Source organism: Puma concolor, chromosome B4, assembly GCF_028749965.1.
Source record: "Puma concolor isolate L17-30 chromosome B4, mPumCon1.1.hap2, whole genome shotgun sequence".
NCBI classification, from domain to species: Eukaryota; Metazoa; Chordata; class Mammalia; order Carnivora; family Felidae; genus Puma; species Puma concolor.
The window spans coordinates 50742844-50762994 of NC_141673.1; the positions used below are offsets into that span (position 1 = coordinate 50742844).

Below are 20151 nucleotides of genomic sequence, written 5' to 3' on the forward strand. Positions count from 1 at the left end.
CTAGTTCTGAGATTCCTTCAAAGCTCAGCTTACAAACACCAACAGCCCTTGGGGTTGATGCCTTAAATCTCCTGTTTCCCTTAAAAACATATTTAATGAGCTTTGCTGTGTGCTACCTTCCAAAGGAAAAGCCAAGATATATATGGCATACCTTTCCTTAAGAAAACTTTTAGTTGAGTAGGGAGATGATACATGGCAGAGTTAATGGGGTGACCCAGGTGATGCCCGGCCCCAGTGTGGTGGGGATCCAAGAAAAGAAGCGATCACATGGAGCTGAGAAGGTAGGAGGCTAGAATGTTGGAGAAGGATTCCAAAGGATTAGTATAGGCTTGAGGTGAGGCTGTAGGCACTTCATTTTCAGCGCAAAGATAGACACGAGGAAACAGCAGAAAACACAGTGGAGGTGCCAAAGAGCATGCACCCAGCTCTGGCTACAGAACATGGCCGGTGTGGCCATGGGGGACAGTTAAAACTGCAGGTGCTTACTTTGGAAGGAAAAAGGAGAGTATGGACATTTGGGGCTAGGGAGATGACTTGTGCTTCAGAAAAATGTATCTGCAGTGATGCTTAGGATGCTGCAAAGGCAGGATCTGTGTAAGGGTCCGTCACGTGGTATCAAACAGGAAGAAATGAGGTGGGGGCAACTGGAAAGAAAGGAATGAAAGCAAACGATCATTTGCACTCCTGGAAGACGGCGGCGGGACAGGATCGGTCTTTTTGCCAAGTCGGTTGAAGAGAGGGGACAATTCTGAAGCGATTCAAGTTGGCCTACTAACTCTTCTTGCTCTAATTCATAGAGCTCCAAGCTGTCATTGCATTATGCTTTCTCTCTGGCATCCCGCATCATGGTAACTGACAAAATAGTCTGGGGCACTACTTCTGGGGAGCAGAAAAGGTTGCTCGCTAACAGGATGGGGCACTAACACTGAAACAAGTTCCAGATCAAGTTAAGGATATACAAAATATTGATAGTGTTCAGCCTTCATTGCGTATGCATTTTTATCACAAATTAATTTCACAGTACTTCTTTGTTTTCAGAAATATTTTTTTTTAATTTCCTGAACTAACTAGATTTTGTAAATATGTATTTTTTTCACAGATTTCCTACATTTCCTGTTTTATTCCTCTAATAAAATACAGAGGAAAGCTTTATTTTCTTCCTAGATTTGTTTGGGGAAAAATAATGGAGAAAAATGTGTGGATCAATGAGGCTTTTTCATTTCATGGAATCATTTTTGGGGATTTAACAACAGGAAAGAGATGCATGTAAAGCACTAGTGAAGTTCCTGGCACATAAAAGGACTCAGGTTGATTTGACTATTTGAAAGAGAGGCAGAATCTATAGCACACATGGTTAAGGGCCAGGCTCTGAGGGCAGAAAGGCTTCAATTCAAACTGTAGTCCTGCCACTTACTGGCTCTGTGGCCCAAGACACGTTCTCAGTTCATCCTGTTAACCTCAGTTCTTTATCTGTCATATGATGAGATGATGAGACTTCTAGCACATAGGATTAAATGAGATGGTACATAGTACTCGGCCAGAGGTGCTCAGTAATGGTTAACTATCTCTACTACCACACACCATGGCTAACACCCTGTCACCACCATTGTTGGGGCTCTTGCAGCCGGTTTAATATCTCTAATATAAGTTAGGATAAAACCTAGGTACTTACCAGAAAGGGTACTTACAACATGAAGTGTTATTATATGATACAAGTTCCTAAACTAGTCCTGATAGGCAAACCGAGGGTCTCCTTTCAAGAGACAGGGTTTTCTGCTACAATGAGTGAAATCTCATTTATGCAGAACACTGTTCTAGCCCGAATTTTCTAGAGACTCACCTGAGGCAAGGATCGAAGTACTCGTTTGGGAAGTACTTGATTTGGGATGTACAAATCCAGGCCAGTGAGGTGAAGGAAAAGGAAGTCACCAAAAGACCAATGAGGTATCTAAAGCCACCACATCCCTAGAAACGAAGCAGAATGGTGGTTGCAGGGGCTGGAGGGCATGGGCGGTGAGGAGGGAAATGGGGAGCTGTTCAGTGGGTAATGTGTTTCAGATAAGAGGTGAAAGAGTTCTAGAGATCTGTTGCACAAGGATGTGAATATACTTAATGTTGCTAGATGGTCAGTTTTATGTCCTGTGTTTTTTACCTCACTTTTTAATTTTATTTTATTTTATTTTATTTTATTTTATTTTATTTTATTTTATTTTATTTTATTTTATTTTATTTTATTTTATATTTATTTTTAATTTTTTAAGGTTTATTTATTTACTTTGAGAGATCGAAGGCAAGTGGGGAGGGGCAGAGAGGGAGCGAGCGAGAGAATCCCAAGCAGGCTCCACACTGTCAGCGCAGAGCCTGATGCAGGACTTGAGCTCATGAACCGTAAGATCATGACCTGAGCTGAAACCAAGGGTCGGAAACTCAACCGACTGAGCCACCCAGGTGCCCTTATCCCAATTTTTAAAGTGGGGAAGGGGAGGGAGGCAAACTCATGTGACAGTCAACTAGATAAAAGAGTGTTAAATGAGGGCTGCCTTTATCGTTACTTTTCTTTATTTTCATAATTATGTATTATTAGAGATCACATGAGAGGAAGGCCTTATGTGTGCAGTGACCGAAGGAATATCTTACATCCTCTTTTTCTTTGTTGAATGTTAGGGAGTTCCTTCTAGGGAAAAATTAAAAACTGAAGCTTTCATTCTCAGCTTGATCTTTTGCCTCATTAGGGGATTCATAATGTAAAGAACCCCCATAGAATAAAGGTGGGCTGCTTTGCAATCAGAGTGAAGATGTAGATGATTTATTAGGCCAACTCCAGGAGATGGGCTTCTAAAAATGTGGAATGTAGTTCTTTTTAGTGGCATTGGAGCTTTTCACCCTCCACTGCTTTCTACCCTCGCTTTCCCATCGCCCCTCTATGAAGATGGGGACTCTCCTAGGCCGAGGTTCATTTGAGCATCAAGAGAACTCCATGCTAGTCATACTCCCTTCTGGAATAATGATATAATAATAATATAAGGCTCCGGTTTAGGAAGAATTGTGCTCTCAGATCCTGTGAGACCCTAGGCTGGATGAGCAGTGAAGAGACAGTTCTCTATTACTAAGAGTACTGAGGGCCAGTAGAAGCTGCATGGAGATGATATTATGTCTCTTCATTAATTAAATGAGGGATTCAGTCCAGACATATTCTGTGTGTGCACGTGTTTGAATATGCACATATGGTTGCTCCATTCCATCTATAATCCCCAAGATATCCTATAATGTGGTAATGCAGCCTGGGAAGAGAAGCAGGCACATAATACTTACGAAACTCAGAAGTGTATGGGTTTGCTTTTAGTTTCTGATATTATAGACTACAATCAAACCTTTGCATATTTTCGGTTTTATATAAACATTTGTTTTTCACACTCTTTTTAATTATTTCTGGCTAGGTTATTCTTGAGTGAATACCAAAGGTATCCTTCCATCAGTCTGTATTTTTTTTTTTAATTTTGTTAATGTTTATTTCTTTTTCAAGAGAAAGAGATTGACAGAGTGTGAGCAGGGGAAGGGCAGAGAGAGAAAGGAAGACATAGAATCTGAAACAGACTCCAGGTTCTGAGCTGTCAGCACAGAACCCGACGTGGGGCTCGAACCCACGAACCGTGAGATCATGACCTGAGCCGAAGTCGGACGCTCAACCGACTGAGCCACCCAGGCGCCCCAGTCTGTATTTTTTTTTTGTCAACAAAGAAGAATAAAATTATTCTAAACTTCACAACAGATCATAATTATTTACCAGCATGTCGTCACTTAAACCCTAAGGGCTATTAAGAGTCAGAGTAAGAGGAAATGCATTTATGGTAGTTGAGTTTGATGATTCACATTGCTAAGCATCATAGAGGGGAAAAATAAATGAACCATGTGTATCCAAAGAAATGTTACTGTTTAAGCATGGCATTTAAGTGTAAGTTGAATGCACTGCTGAATCCAAAGTAGTGTTTTCTCACGAATTAAAAGAGAAAAAGAAAAGTGTTTTCTCTTGTGTTCTAAATCAGATTCATGTGTAAGCATTCTAGTAAATTAATACAGCTTTCTCAGATACCATCAATCATTCAAGAATGTTCACTAAGCATTCATTGACTACCTACTATGGGCTAGGTTATGGATTTTCAGAAGAATAATACTGAATCTACCCTCAGAGAGCTCGCAAGCTAGTTGATGAACCAGCTAGCAATAAATTGTAAATATATGTAATAAATGCTCTGGGAACACAGTGCAGTAAGTGATTAATTCTGCCTGAGGGGGTGGAAAAGACTTTGCAGGGGAGGAATCTTTGATCTATGACTAAAAGACAGGTAGGTATATGGGTTAAGGCTAATAATGCCATCTGCCATGGCATCAACTCTTACATCTCACTCATATCTCAGGCCAGCAGCCTAAAGTGGATCAGCAGTCATGGAAGGAGGCTTTGGCCACAGGGTGATTTGGGAACCATGGATCATTCCCACTTGCTACTTTCCCTTCCTTCTTCCAGAACGTTGGAATGAGAGGTTTGCAGATGGAAGTTATTATGGGCAAGACCAAGAAGGAACCCCCATCACTTCTGTTCACATTCTGTTTCGTGGGACTCAGACGTATGTGGCCACATGTAACTGCAAGGAAGGTGGAAATCTACTTTAGACATTAGAAAGTAGTAGTAATCTTGCTACTGTGAGGGGTTGTTTTTAGATTTGCTAGAAGAGTGGATAGCAATATAAATAGAAGAGAAGAGCATGAGAAACAGTAACATGAAAGAGGAAGGAATATTCTATTTTGGCTAGGGTGCAAGCACAGAGGCAGGGAAGGCTCAGGGAGAAAGACAAAGTTTCTACTAGTTTTAGAGTTCTCCATTGTTGTTCTAATGTAAGCAAATATTAATTGACCGATTTACTGTGCTGAAATTTACTTTTTTTAAAAATATAATTTATTGTCAAATTGGTTTCCATACAACACCCAGTGCTCATCCCAACAAGTGCCCTTCTCAATGCCCATCACCCACTTTCCCCCCTCCCCCACCCTGTATCAACCCTCTTTTTGTTCTCCGTATTTAAGAGTCTCTTATGGTCTGTTTGTAACTTTTTTCCCCCCTTCCCTTCCCCCATGGTCTTCTCTTAAGTTTCTCCAGATCCACATATGAGTGAAAACATATGGTATCTGTCTTTGTCTGCCTGACTTATTTCACTTAGCATAAAACCCTCCAGTTCCATCCTCATTTCCTCAAATGGCCAGATTTCATTCTTTCTCATTGCCAAGCAGTATTCCATTGTATATATAAACGACATCTTTATCTATTCAACAGTTGGTGGGCATTTAGGCTCTTTCCATAATTTGGCTATTGTTGAAAGTGCTGATATAAACATTGGGGTACAAGTGCCCCTATGCATCAGCACTCCTGTATCCCTTGGGTAAATTCCTAGTAGTGCTATTGCTGGGTCATAGGGTAGTTCTATTTTTAATTTTCTGAGGAACCTCCACAGTTTTCCAGAGTGGCTGCATCAGTTTGCATTCCTACCAACAGTGCAAGAGGGTTCCCATTTCTCTACATCCCCGCCAGCTACTATAGTCTCCCGATTTGTTCATTTTAGCCACTCAGACCAGCGTGAGATAGTGTCTCAGTGTGGCTTTGATTTGTATTTTCCTGATGATGAGTGATACTGAGCATCGTTTCATTCTGTTGGCCATCTGGATGTCTTCTTTGGAAAAGTGTCTAATCATGTCTTGTGCCCATTTCTTCACTGGATTATTTGTTTTTCGGGTGTGGAATTTGGTGAGTTCTTTATGGATTTTGGATACTAGCCCTTTATCTGATATGTCATTTGCAAATATCTTTTCCCATTCCATCAGTTGCCTTTTAGTTTTGTTGATTGTTTCCTTTGCAGTGCAGAAGCTTTTTATCTTGATGAGGCCCCAATGGTTCAATTTTGTGAAATTTACTTTTGAAATAGTTGTTATATTTATTACATCAGATCTGAGGCATAATATTTTGATAATGTATTTTTTTAATTTAAGTTTTGTTTTTCAACAAAATTATAATCTTCTTGTAGGTAAGGGCCCCATTTATACTTCATATGTTTCCCTATAGTTTCCCAAGACCACTGAGATACAAAAGTAGTTAGTCAGTGTTTAATTAATTAGCTTATCGTTTGATAACAGCTTTACAGATACGACTTTTATTTAAAGAGGTATAAAAAAAAACAATGTCACTAACCATGATACTATATCTAAATAATCCAGGAGTTCATACTTACTAGCAACTAAGGGGCATCTGTGTTGTATCATTAAATCAAATATTTTAATTGCCCATTGTGTATAGGGCTTTGGACATATTAGTTAGGACAAGTACTTGTTTTCTAGGTATTTAACTCTTCAATAACTTTCAACTTGAAAAACATGTATGATTGTCGTTGGAAAATCTTTATGATATTTAAAGGAGTACGCTAGTCCTATATCAAAATGTGTTTGGTTTTATTTACTATAAAACTAAATGTCATTTTGTTTCAAACTGAAAAACATTTCAGATAGACATTTGAATTCAGTCTCCCTGAAAATAGTAGATTGGTGGGACTCTCACATGAAGGACTATGCAAGTATTTGATGAAAATATTCTGCACTCCAACCAATTCACTTTGTTCATTCTGTGCCATGGTCCTTAAAATCATAGTCCCTGTTGTCTCTTATGTTTTGTTTTTTTTTGTTGTTTTTTTTTTGTTTGTTTTTTTGAGAGAGAGACAGAGCTAGAGACAGAGCATGAGTAGGGGAGGGGCAGAGAGAGAGAGGGAGACACAGAATCCAAGGCAGGCTCCAGGCTCTGAGCTGTCTGCACAGAGCCTGACACGGGGCTCGAGCTCACAGACCGCGAGATCATGACCTGAGCTGAAATCGGATGCTTAACCGACTGAGCCACCCAGGTGCCCCCCTGTTGTCTCTTAAATTGAAGCTTCTAACCATAATAAATTCTAACATCAGACTTTGTTATGGTTTATAATATGGATAAATATTTCCACTCTATGAGAAGCATTTTCATTAGTAATGTGTTGAAAAATCGAGGTCCTGCCCACGAGAATGATAATCTAGTGTTCTCGTTCTGTGTGCCTATCTCATCGGTCTCTTGGATTTGTGACATGCGTATGTTATTGATAGTTACTCATTGTGGCTCTGTGCTTTGCTCTTATCTGAAATTGCAGCAGGGTCATTTAAGTCACTTTAGGTTTCATTTGCCATCATTGGATCATGATGTAGACTTTAAACTGGTGACACATGTTGTCAGCACTTTTAGATGATATGTGAAACTTAAAAGCAAATTTGCCAAGTCTATAAGTGAGGGAAACTTGGTACGAAATCTAAATCTATTCATTTTAACTAAACAAACTGTGAATTGTTTCTCATTGGGGTTAATGAAAGTACCGCTCTAAATCTACAGTCTTATATAATTGAAGCCTTCCTCTGTGGAGCATCTGCCAAAGAGCCCATCATGAATACCAAGGAGAGTTCCTAACTCCTCTCCTGTGGGGAGAGAAGACCTCAGGGAGGAAGTAACCTTTGAGCCAGGTTGGAATTAAAGTACACAGAACCAGGCACTCAGCAGTTGCTCCGTGGGCTGCACCCTGCTCTTACGGAAGATAATCCTGCGTATTCCTTTACCTTTGATTTTTGAAGTGTGTGGACTAGGTTGGGAAGTTTGCGAGGGTACAGAATGCAGACTGTGGGGCAGGGGGGAGAGAATACTTTCCTGGTTATTCTGTCTACTTTTTCTGTTCATATTTCTGGGCATCCATAGATAGTCACACCTCTCCTAGTTCCTTACTTACCTTACTCTTCTGCATTAGTTTTCTTAATCTTTCATTTGAAAGTTCTCCTTTTTTTATCCATTGGCTGCTAGAGCCAATAGAGGCAAATTGTTGCATGATGGAATTCACAGTGCTGTTGGGGGCAGCCATTCCAGTGTTCCTACCTTGAAGTCGAGTAACAAGAATTCTGGAGGGTTCCTCAAGCTGCATCTATAATTCTTTGCCAATTTCTCACCTAGATGGTATTTCTATTTTAACTTAAAACCTTTTTTTTTAACCACTGCTATCCCCCCCAAAAAGCAGACTACTATAGTAAGTATCTGAAGATGAAAGAGAATAAAGTTATAGCAAACTTAGAATATTTTAGTCTTTATTGGTTTAAATCAATCTTCCAATTACTTTAGAAGAATTACAAGTTCATTGCCTATGCTCTTTTTATGGTCACAAAATTCCCTTTGATATCTATAGTTAGGTGACTTAACCCCTATTTCGCAAGTCTTTTGCTTATTCTATGAACTTCTACTGCTGTTAGTATGGATCATTTAAGACTGATTTTAGGATTATATTCCCTTTACTATCTGTAGGTACGTGGACAGTCTGATATGATACAACAGACTTATTTAAAGTTGTTACTCAGAAGCAGCTATATGCCCTTAGAATTGGACAGGGAGTGTCAGACCCAGGATGACTCAGTTGACTCAGGGTTCACTGGACAATAAGGCAGCTAGGACATCGTAGAGGAGGGGCTGCCGCCTTCTCCCAGGGAGTGAGGTTACACCTAAGCTTGCTTTTCTCTAGGATCTGTGGCTTCATCCCCTTGAAGGGTGGACTGTGGCATCCAGGTGTTCAGTTTTCTCTGGCTGTTCCTACAGGTAGCTGGCATCCTACATTGTGGCTTCTCGGCACTGAACACTGATGGGGCTGCTTCTGATTCTTGCCTTACACCATGGAGACACAGGAGTGAGATTCCTCCACTGGCACTCTCAAACAGTGCCAACAGCACCCTGCCCCATAATAAATAGTTTAATCTTCACTAGTCTGCTTAGCTTGTCATCACCATCATTTCCATAACTCAGACGAATATAGTCTAATTTATTGTAACACTGTTTGGCCCATAAGTGGATTCTAATAATTTATTGTTCTGCTAGCGGTAGTCTGTAGCAGGCAGGGACAATACAGACTTGGAAGCCTTCCCAGCTCCAAAATCACTCTTTCCTGTAGACTACCAATTAGAAATCCATTTGGATTAACAGATAACCTTTAAAATGTCAATACGCGCTGAGGACGTTAATCCAATCAGCCTTTTACACCTTAGCACGATATTACTTTGATGAGTAATCATATTCTTTTTCTTTTAGTGCCTGATTAAGTTCAGCCACAGTGGTGTAGGCATACAGGTAATGTAGGCATTCTAGGGAAACGGCTGATAGACCTGCAGGATTTGAAATTGAGAAAGCCGCAAGAGGGCGCTGAGGGCCAGGGGTGGAGAAGGGCATGTTTCTGCGGAGTGCCTTAGGGGTACCTGCCCTGCCCTCATTGTAGCATGGACAATTTCCCCAGTTCTGTAGAGTAATGATTCTCAAATGTCAATGTTGCCTATGATTCATATAGGGATCTTAATGAACTACGGATTCTGATTCTATGGATCTGAGTGCAGCCTAAGATTCTGCATCCCTTAACAAGCTTCCAGACGCTACCGATGCTGCTGGTCCTGAGAACCATATTTTGAGTAGTAAGTCTACAGAATACCCAATGTATCCAGGAAAGCAATAGAAATAAGTGTTTGTCCATTTCCAAATTTTTTTCTGGCTTTTCTTACAGAGATTCCTTTCTCTTCTAACCCCTCTTCCCAGCAGTACTATTTGTTTTTCAAGCAAGAAGATTTCTGGTGTTTCCATCCCTTTTATCTTTGTTCAAAACTTGTAGATGGGACAGCTGGCAAATCCTACCAGTGCAGAATGTGTCTTTTCTTCTGGCTGGACCAGTCCTTTGCATGATGTTTGTGAGATATTCTAAGCTCACACATTTAAGAATGAACTTCAAGTGAATAAATTTATCCTTCTTAAATTTTAAGTGTTCAGTTTACTCCACAGCAGCAAAGTACCACGTCCTTGGTTAGGGGGTGATTAGGTGATAGAGCCTGGCATCGCAGTGGCCCAGCTTTGCTGCTGCTGACCGTGCTGCCCACACTGTGATCACTGAGCATCTCTCCTCTTGGGCTTCTGGGATGCCTCTGTGTCCTGCTCCTAACCGGTCCTTTCCAATGCACTTTATTACCTCTACCTCCTTCCTTTGGTGTTCTCAGCCTTTCTTATACTTTGAAATGTCCCTGTACCTCTGCATGTCAAGTCTTACTCATTTTTAATATATGTCTGAAGGTGGGGCGCCTGGGTGGCTCAGTCGGTTGGGTGTCTGACTTCGACTCAGGTCACGATCTCATGGCTCATGGGTTCGAGCCCCGTGTCGAGCTCTGTGCTGACAGCTCGGAGCCTGGAGCCTGCCTTGAATTCTGTGTCTCCCTCTCTCTCTGCCCCTCCCTGGCTTGTGCTCTGACTCTCTCTCCTTCAAAAATAAATAAACATTTAAAAAAAGATATGTTGAAAGGTTGCTTCCACTTGCTCCGTGCGTTTAGCCCTTTCTCTCTGCTCTGTAAGGACTTTGCATAATTCTACTACCATTGCACTTACCATCTATTACAGTGTTTTATTTATGTGTTTGTCTTAGCATTGGGATATGAGCTTCTTAAGAAGAAAAACATCATCTTGTTCATTTTTATTTCTGTAACTCCTATTGCAATATCTGGGACCTACTGGGCACAGAATACACGTCAAATGAATGCATTTATTGATCAGCCTGTTTTTCCTTCTCATTCACTCTGTATAATTCCTGAGTTATCATTTACCCCCGCATAACTTGCCTTTCCTCAGCTTTGATTTATCTGTGGTCCTGGCCAAACCAACAAGGTCTTTCTGTTCTCTCTATAAATCACCGGTAAGTCATTTGTATATTTTCTGCTGGGTTTTACTGACTATTCCTGAATGCTGATTTGGTAAAACTGGAATCCTTTTTACAGACTAGTTTATATATGTTCTGGTCAGACTTCCTGTCGAGGTAATTTGGTAGCTTTGCCACCTGGGAGCAATAGAAGGTTTTGATGTTCCTCACTATCTATGGATCTCGTGATGGAGCGATCCTTTCAGATACAGCTGTCAGGCGATGCATGAAATGCTTTGTCCCTGACATTGAACTGGTCCCTGCAATGCAGTGCTTCCTATTTTTGCCTTTTATAGGACCAAAATGACTTTGTTAGAACTGGAAGCCCAATTCATTAATCTCCTGCTGGTGATATATAGCCATACAGTACTATGAATTTAGTAATTGTCAGCAGCACTAATAGAACTGTTTATAATGTAATTGGGTAGGATTTCTGTGTATGAAACTAAATTATGATGGATGTGTTACTCAAGGGTGAGGGAAAATAATCTTTAGATAGTGTCAGAGTCTGGGTGGGACTGAGTTGTCTACACAGAAGGAGGTGCTGAGGCAAAAACAGGAGATGCATAGGATGGGGGTGTCAGGCCTCCTCTGGGGCAGGGGGGCTGGGAAGGAAGGGTCAACATCGATGACCTTAAACATCAATGAGTTTAACAATCCAGAGCGAGCAGACTGCTTCACAATCGGGGACCCTCATTCAGACATATCTTGGACGTCAGAATGTATGGTAGGACCCAAAACCAAGAAGACAAATAAAATGGCAAGAATCCCCTGAGCAATCTAGGAGCAAGAAGAACCAGAAACTCAAAGCGATTGTGTATAGGGCAGAAATGGGGCCCCATGCTCTTTATTATCTTTTCAGGCACCAGTCCACAAGAAGGGGTAGGCTATGTATTGCAGAAAGAATTAAATGGCTGGAAAAGGAGTAAAGAGGCAGGGGAAGGCTATTCTTATAGGACTGGACCTTCCCCCCCCCCCCCCCCCGAAATAAAGGACCATCTTGATAAATGCATTGGTGAGAAATGAAGGGGAAAGAGGGACTTGAGGAAAGAATGGAACTAATCAATGTTTATTTCATTTCAAATGTTTTTGTGCATTTGTTCATATATTAATTTACAGTGTTGCTTACTTTGGTAGCTTTCCACTGTCACACCTGGAAGAACAGGAGTTTAGTGGATCTCTAGGGAGCATGCTTAGGAAATGAAGATAATATTTTAATTATGACATAGACCGCGATGGGAAAGCACTAAAGACACCTGAGAAAGAAATGGTTATTATCATAGGTAAGGGCAAGAACGTCTATACAGCTATAGTGTCTCTATTTTTTACTGTAAGGTAAAGTTACTACTGGTAATGAGAATTTGCCTCCTTCCACTTAAGCGTGTAGTGTAGAAAAGACCCTCCACAATGATTTCAGTCTTTTCATACCTGTGGCCCTTGTGCCGTAAGCCACTGGGAACTGACAATTTTGAATAGAAGATAGATTAATTTGTTAACACACTAATTTTACCACTGTTTATCTTGTCTGGTTTTATTACAGATTGTTAACTTTCTTTCCCCTCCCTCTTATCCCATTCTTCGGGGTTGGGGGGGCGGTTTACACAAAATCCTAGACTCTTTAGGACAGGCTCCTCCTGAGTCCTGGTAAAGGTCAAGGGCCTGGTTTAAAAAAAAAAAAAAGTCTACATTATGGGTATCATTTACTCCACTTGCCCCTATGAAGCATGGCCACTGTTCTGCACTGGCTGATCTATTGACTTCTTCCAGGTCCCTGGCTCCTGATCCACAGATCTAGTCATATCGGTCATACCTGGGCTTTTGATAGAGTTCCTCCTCATGACTTCTACTCTAACCCCTACTCTTTTGATAATGTTGTTTTGTTTTGTTTTGATAACTCCACCAGCTCAGATAATAGCAGGACTCATGTTGCTTCTGAGTCTTAACCCTTCCACTTTGGGGGAAACTGACACTAAGCCAGTGGTTCTCAACATTTTTTCTACCCCAACATGCTTGGGGATAGAAATATACTTAGTATTAACCTACAGCTGAAGCCATTGCCCCCAAATATTTTTAACAGATATTTAATGAGTACCTGCTGTGTGCCAGGCATTACACTGAGCCCGAGGGTGAATATTAGGCGGATAAGTGCAGTCCCTGCATTCTGGCTTCAGACCAGTTCTCTTTTTTAATTTTTTTCATACAGTGTGTTTTCGAGGGCTGCTTGTTTGCCCGAGAAGTAGACATCTCTTATTGGCCTATTTATCTGCAAACTGGAATCGGGGAAGGCTGCTAACGCAGTGGTACCTGGCAAAGCTTCTTCATCACCTAGACATTAACCATTCTGTTCATAGAAAGGTGGATACTGCTCTTTTCTCAACCTGAATTTAATTCTGAAGTTGACTATTTTACCGCCTACTTCTGCTAGTCATTAACTGCCTTGATTTAACGATCCTTTTGAATTGTCAAAATACAGATAATAAATAGGGCTGACATTCCCTTTTTATTTTTTTATTGCCTCGTCGTGTTTCCCTTGCCCTTTTCGTCTCTCAGCCTGCAGTCTCCTCCGATTATCATCTGGGGGAGAGCAGCCATTTCTTCCCGTGTTACTGTTTTCTGTTTCCCATGCCATCTCTCATTTATGATGTAATGTTTTTGTATTTTTCTGGGTCAGATGTGTATGGTGTGAAACATCAGACACGACCACAGATCTGTCTTATCCAAATAGTGTAAATCTGTTTAGCACCTCGTTTGCAGTTAACCTTTCTTCAGTGTGATCTTGGAAATGCTATGGTTGTTTTTTCTTGACTTTCTAATTATCTTCCCGTATATAACACGTATTCTCCTTGCAGAGGGGTTGGTGGTTTGGTCGGGACACCTTCTGGACAGCAGAGCTCCGTTAGGCAACGTCGTACCAGTGCCTTGATGATTACAAGCAAACGTGTCTGTCTGGTGCCCATTATTTCCTTGGAAATACTGTTCCCTGTTCCCTGTCTCTTTCTGTCACCCCCACCACTGCAGAAACAATTTCATTAGCAGTTTGTTTGGAACAAACATCCCAACTTCTTGGAAAGAGCAGATGAGTTGAGGAGGCTTCCAGAAAAAATGCAAATGGACACAGTTCATATCAGAAGGAGGTCACCCCTCTCCTGGAGGAAACTCTGTGTGGATTTTCAGTAGTAAGCCTGTAAAAAACTGGCAGCCCTGATAAATCAGAAGCAAGACAGGTGAAAATAAAATAATACAAGAGCAGGGAAATAACCTAGGTACTGTATAAGCAGAGGGAAAGAGGTATGATGGTATATAATTTCTTCTGTATGGTGATCTGTTGACAGAAAATCATTTTTTCTAGTGTGAACTGAGTGAAGAATTGATAGAGAGGATGGGAAGCAACGAAAAGGGAAAAGTGCCAGGAAAGAAAAGGATGAGGAGGGAGCTAGCTATTCTCTGAAGATGGGAAGCCATGATGTTTTGGAAACTGGAAGAATATTCAGATTCGTGACATTGTAGCTCTTTGTTGTCTGATAACATAGAGCCACTGGCCACAAGAGGCTATATAGTACCTGCAACGTGGTCAGTCCAGATTGAGTTGTGCTGTAAGTAAAGAATACATACCAGATTCTAAGTCTTAGCGTATATATAACATACAAAAGATATATTATATTATATTATATTATATTATATTATATTATATTATATTATATTATATATGTAATTTTAATGATCTTTAACAAGATGTGAAATATCTTATCAGTAACTCTTGGCTTGATTACATGTTGAATGGATAACTTTGTGATATTGGACTAAGTAAAATGTTATTAAAATTAATTTCTGTCATTTAAAATTTTTTTAAATATGACTACAGAATATTTAAAATTACATGTGTGGCCCACATTTCTATCGGCTAGTGCTAGTCTAGTCTAGCCCTACACTGTGTTAGTATGACTATCTTGTATCTTTGGCATTTTAACCATGGTTGACTTTCTTGTGTGATTGCTTTTACTTTCTCCTCACATTTTCCTGTGAGTATGTTAATTTTCAGGTAGTTGTTTCATTTGTTTTGGAGTTGTATTTTTAAAATAAGAAGTAGATATGAATAAAGAGAATGAACAACATAATCAGAGAATTATTTTTATGAACAGGCTCAGGAGACATTCCTCTGAAATAAAGGATTTTTAAGTACTTCTTAAGTAAACAGTCTTGTCAAATTTTCATTATTGGTAGATATACTACACAAAAAAGGACGTAAGAGAATAAATTGATTCAGAATAATCCTCTTTTATTCCTATCAGAGGAGTCGATGTTGCATCATCTTTAAAAAAAAAAAAAAAAAAAAAACAGAGAGAGAGCCATGAGCAGTTTAACAAGAGAGGGGAGCTGTTTTTCTGAGCATTATTCTTTATTACCAAACCTTTTTCTTACAGATTCGAGAAGGCTTGGTCAAATTTGGACTTTAAAAAAAAATTCTTTGCATTTCTAGCCTTGAAATTTAAAACTGTATACATTTTTTTTCAAGTTTTTATTTAAGTTCTAGTTAGTTAACATATAGTGTAATATTGGTTTCAGGAGTAGAATTTAGTGATTCATCACTTACATATAACACCCACTGCTCATCACAAGTGCCCTTCTTTATACCCATCACCCATCTAGCCAATCCCCCACCCATCTCCCTCCATCAACTCTCACTTTGTTCTCTATCGTTAAGAGTCTCTTGTGATTTCTTTATCTCTCTCCTCTCCCCTCCTTCCTGTATGTTCATCTGTTTTGTTTCTTAAGTCCCACACGTGAGTGAAATCATATGGTATTTATCTTTCTTTGATGTATTTTGCTTAAAATAATACACCCTAGCTCCATTCACATCATTGCAAATGGCAAGATTGTGTTCTTTTTGATGGCTGAGTAATATTCCATCATATATACATACCATATCCTCTTTATCGATTTATCAGTTGAAGGACATCTGATCTCTTTCCATAATTTGTCTATTGTTGATAATGCTGCTATAAATATTGGGATGCATATGTCCTTTCAAATCAGTACTTTTGTATCCTTTGGGTAAATACCTAGTAGTGCAATTGCTGGGTCGTAGGGTAGTTCTATTTTTTAACTTTTTGAGAAACTAAATTTGCATACAGTTAAGGCATACGTGCCCATATCCATGTCTTTAGTGAATCTGGTTCTGCTGAGAGGAATATATGAGCCCTTCCACCGGGTTCTGGCTGGCTCCTAAATTTCATCCATGTCGACGTTCTTGATTTTAGGCAAGTTAGTTCATCTCTCCAAGCCCAATTTGTCTCATGTAACATCAAGATAATTATAATAGCTAGTCATTGTATTCTTGTGAGAATTAAATGAGATAATTATCCAAGGCATTTAGCACAGTGTCTGACACATTAGTGCTCAATACATATTAATGGATCTTAGAGGTATAACTTTGATTGTGGAAATAGCGTCCTCATTTACCTCCCCTTATTTTGGCCCTATATTCTTCTAATGGGATGCATCAACAGAAGTCTAAGTGATTTTTCCAACATCTTTAATGAGTTGAAAGCACTCTTGGCTTTAGAACTCAAGTTTCAGTCCTTCTATGTTCTGGGCCAGGAGCCAGAAATTATTGCTGGCTACAGTTCAGATTCTGGGAGAGAAGCAGGGTGAGTACAGTCCTGACAAGGACTTTTGTGGAAGTCAAGAACCTTACATGGATCCTGACACTGTTATTTGTATCACTTATGTTTCATAGGCACTGACAGGGCTAGGGATGACCCAGTTAAACTCAGGTAGCTAAAGCAAACTGAGAGAAACATGGCCTGGGATTAGATCTCTCAGACTATAGGGTGGTAGTGGGGATAGGAAGGGCAAGCAGAACACACATCAGAGGTTATGGCAACAAACGTACTCATCATTGGGGTCCAACGTGAGTGACATCGTAACAAGAACATCTGACCACCAGGCTGTGCACAGCCACAGGTTCTCTTCACGTGGCAATGTTTGAGGATCTACTCAGTTCACATCTGGGCATCTGTTGGAAGAGCCTAGATAACATGCCAAGACTCAGGACTGCAGAGGAAAGCTCAAGAAGGTAGGATCACAGTCCTAGAAATACTGGGCGCTCTACTAGGATAGAAGCTCAGGAAAGAATCTGTCAAAGAGTTCATGCATGAAGAGCAGGGGACTCCAATAACAGGTAGAGGCTAGTTCCTGAGAACTGAGCCTCAGCAGATTTGTGGTAAGATTAGCTTGATGCTAATTTTCCTTGAAGAACAAAACCAATCCAATATTGTTCCTTAAATCTCTCTTGCCTGAGTTCTAGAAGGCGATGGGACTGGGTTTATAGACTGGGAAATGGGAATTAGTGACTATTCAATGACCCCTTACTGAGGAAGAGAAGTAGTCAAGTTATGATAATCCCAACAGTCAGTATGACAAATATGGGTACCACTGAGACTGTGGGAAATCTCAGTAATACCCCTAACTGGTATATGGGACTTGGAGCCTCTAATTCCTTTAGAAGATCAAGCCTCTTTTTTTCCTTTTTATAATTTAATTAATTAATTAATTTATTTATTTATTATAATTAATTGTCAAATTGGCTTACATACAACACCCAGTGCTCATCCCAACAAGTGCTCTTCCTCAAAGCCATCACCCACTTTGCCCTCTCCCCCACCCCCCATCAGCCCTCAGTTTGTTCTCTGTATTTAAGAGTCTTTTATGGTTTGCCTCCTTCCCTCTCTGTTTGTAACTATTTTTTCCCCTTCCCTTCCCCCATGGTCTTCTGTTAAGTTTCTCAAGATCCACATATGAGTGAAAACGTATAATCAAGCCTCTTCTTGTGAGATGTTTAGTACCTTAGATAGGTAAGTTAGTGGAAGAGTCACACTCTTGGCCCCACCATTCATTGTTTCTTTGTGCAAATTACTTTGCTTTTCTGAGCCTCAGTCTATACAATGGAGATAAATTACAGGACCCACCTCATAAGATTTCTTTGAGGCTTAAATTAGATAATCAACCTAGGATATTTGGCATATCTCTAAGTACTCAATAGATGTTAATAGTAATTATTATTATCTAGTTACTAATCTTAGTTTTCCTTTTGGCAAGTGTTACAGTAGACAGTGTAGTGTGCTTCTCTGATAACTTCAATATCATGATCCTTTTAGCCCAGAAATTTATCGTGACCCAAGCAAATTGTAGAGCCAGTATCTGTGGTCACTAGGACAGATACTGACTTACTAATCATGTCAATCTGTGAACAAATATCTAAAGCTCTTTTGGTCAAGGATCAAAGTTCCTGAGGAACTTCTGGGCAAAATAAAGGAGGGAAGAATACTGAATAAGTAAAGGAGAAATTGGGCGGGGTAGGTTCCTAGCAGGAGGGAAGAATACTGAATAAGTAAAGGAGGAATTGGGCAGGGTAGGTTCCTAGCAGGAATGGAGAAGGCAACTTGGGAAAGTAAGGTTCCATCCTGACCATTTAACACCTTCATGTTATTGCAGTAGGAGACACATCAAAGGCATTTGTTAGGCGTCTTATTTGCATAATTAACGTAGCTCACTCCCACCAATTCCCATTCATTCCCACTGCTAGCACCGTGCACTTACCACCATGACCTCCTAGTGGTCTCCCTGTTCCCCTCTTCCTAATTCTGATCCATCTTCTTCAGGTCACAGGAATGACCTTTCTCAAAATATACAATGGACCTTTTCCTCTTGAACTTGCAAGGCTCTCAAGTTCTGCCCCCTGCCTGCCTCATGGCTCTTCTCTCGCTCTGCTCCCTCTCAGTCCTTCTCTGTACTTCTTTCCAGTCCTCCAATATCTGTGCTAGTCTCTGCCATGAGACATTGCAGTCAAGGGCACCAGACATGGATTTCCCTGAAGACCCTTCCCTTCCCCTTCCTGAAACTGGTCAGCGCCCATTGTCAGGTGCCGTCTTTGCAACCTGCCCTTCTCTTTTCTACTATGCCGTCACAACTTTATGAAATAGTCACCTGTTTGGTGTCTGCCTTCTCAACTAGAATTTAAAACATCAAGAGGACATTAAAAAATCAGTCTGCCTAACATGGCACCTGATACATGGTGGGTGACGATTAGATATTTGTTAAAGGATGGACAAAAGAGTAAAGAAATAGGTCCAAGACAGAACAAAGAGATGTGGCAATATTGTTAGCTTTTAAAAATAATCTCAAAAGGGATACTAGGTTGACGGGAGAGGAAGAGGGAGCTAGAAATTATGCTGGAAAGACTAGAGAGATAAGAAGCAATGAGGTGATTTTATGAGGTGAGAGTGTGTGAAAGAAACAGACAGTGAGTATCCTGGGAATCGCTAGAGGTGAAATAGAGGACGACTGGCAGAACCTAGAAAAAAAACAGTCACAGTGAACTGCAACCGAAGCAGAGAAGCACCTTGTGCAGCGGAGGGTAATGACTTAGTAACCTTCGGGTACCAGAGGGAAGGAAGGTGACCATTGTTTATTTCACTGACAGAGGTGCACACATGATCACGGTCAGCTCTTCAAAGATAAGTCTTCCTTGCTGCTTTGCAGCTCTACCTGAACATTCCTGATGAACAGTTGTCACTTTGCAAGGCTCCATGAATGCTAGGATGTATTTTAACAACAAGAAGATTCGTGAACCAACCGAATGTCAAAGCAAGCACTGTTGTATATTCAATGTGAAGACTTCTTTCCCAGGAAATGCCATAGTGAATCTCGTCTAATTTCGACTCATGACACCAGTGCATCTACCTAACAAACCTCTTTCCCAGATCTCTTTAAATTTTTCACTTAAAGCTTTTTTTTCCCAGGGATTTTTAGCAGCAGAGAAGAATCAACTCACGTACTTAGAATATATATGTTCACCTTCTCTGTCCTTTTCCTGGATGTCGCATCGCATGTCTGTCTCAAGATTCCTCTTCCGATTTAACTGTGTCATATCCTAAGGGCCATCTTTGCTTACTGGTAAGCAAGGAATGGAGGGGAAGCCTGTACTTGCTGTTTAACGCTGAAGCATATTCCCCGGGGGATGGATTCATGCTAAAATTGATAAGAAACGGGATTAGGAAAAGATTTGTCTTGGTAATGGCAGCTTTTGTATCTGGAAGTCCCGCCACTTAGAATTGATGGCCCCTCTCTTTCTGCAGCCTGCCTTCGCTGGCCTATTTTCTCAGACAGCTTCTTGATGGTTTCCTTCCCCTGACACCTTCCTTTCACCCTTCCTGCCACCTTTGTTCTTAGGATTTCTTCACTCTTGTCACCTCTGTTCCTTTCTGTTTCTCCTGCTGTCACTTAAACTTTTTATCTTTCTACCAAGTTGTATCAGATTTTCCCTTTTGTCACAAAGGAACCT

General features: G+C 40.4%; 1 protein-coding gene across 11 annotated transcripts in view; it reads left to right on the forward strand.

Annotated features, from left to right (window-relative positions):
- Positions 1-20151, forward strand: part of GRIP1 (glutamate receptor interacting protein 1) — a 684764-nt gene that overhangs the window by 328887 nt on the left and 335726 nt on the right. The window lies entirely within an intron of this gene.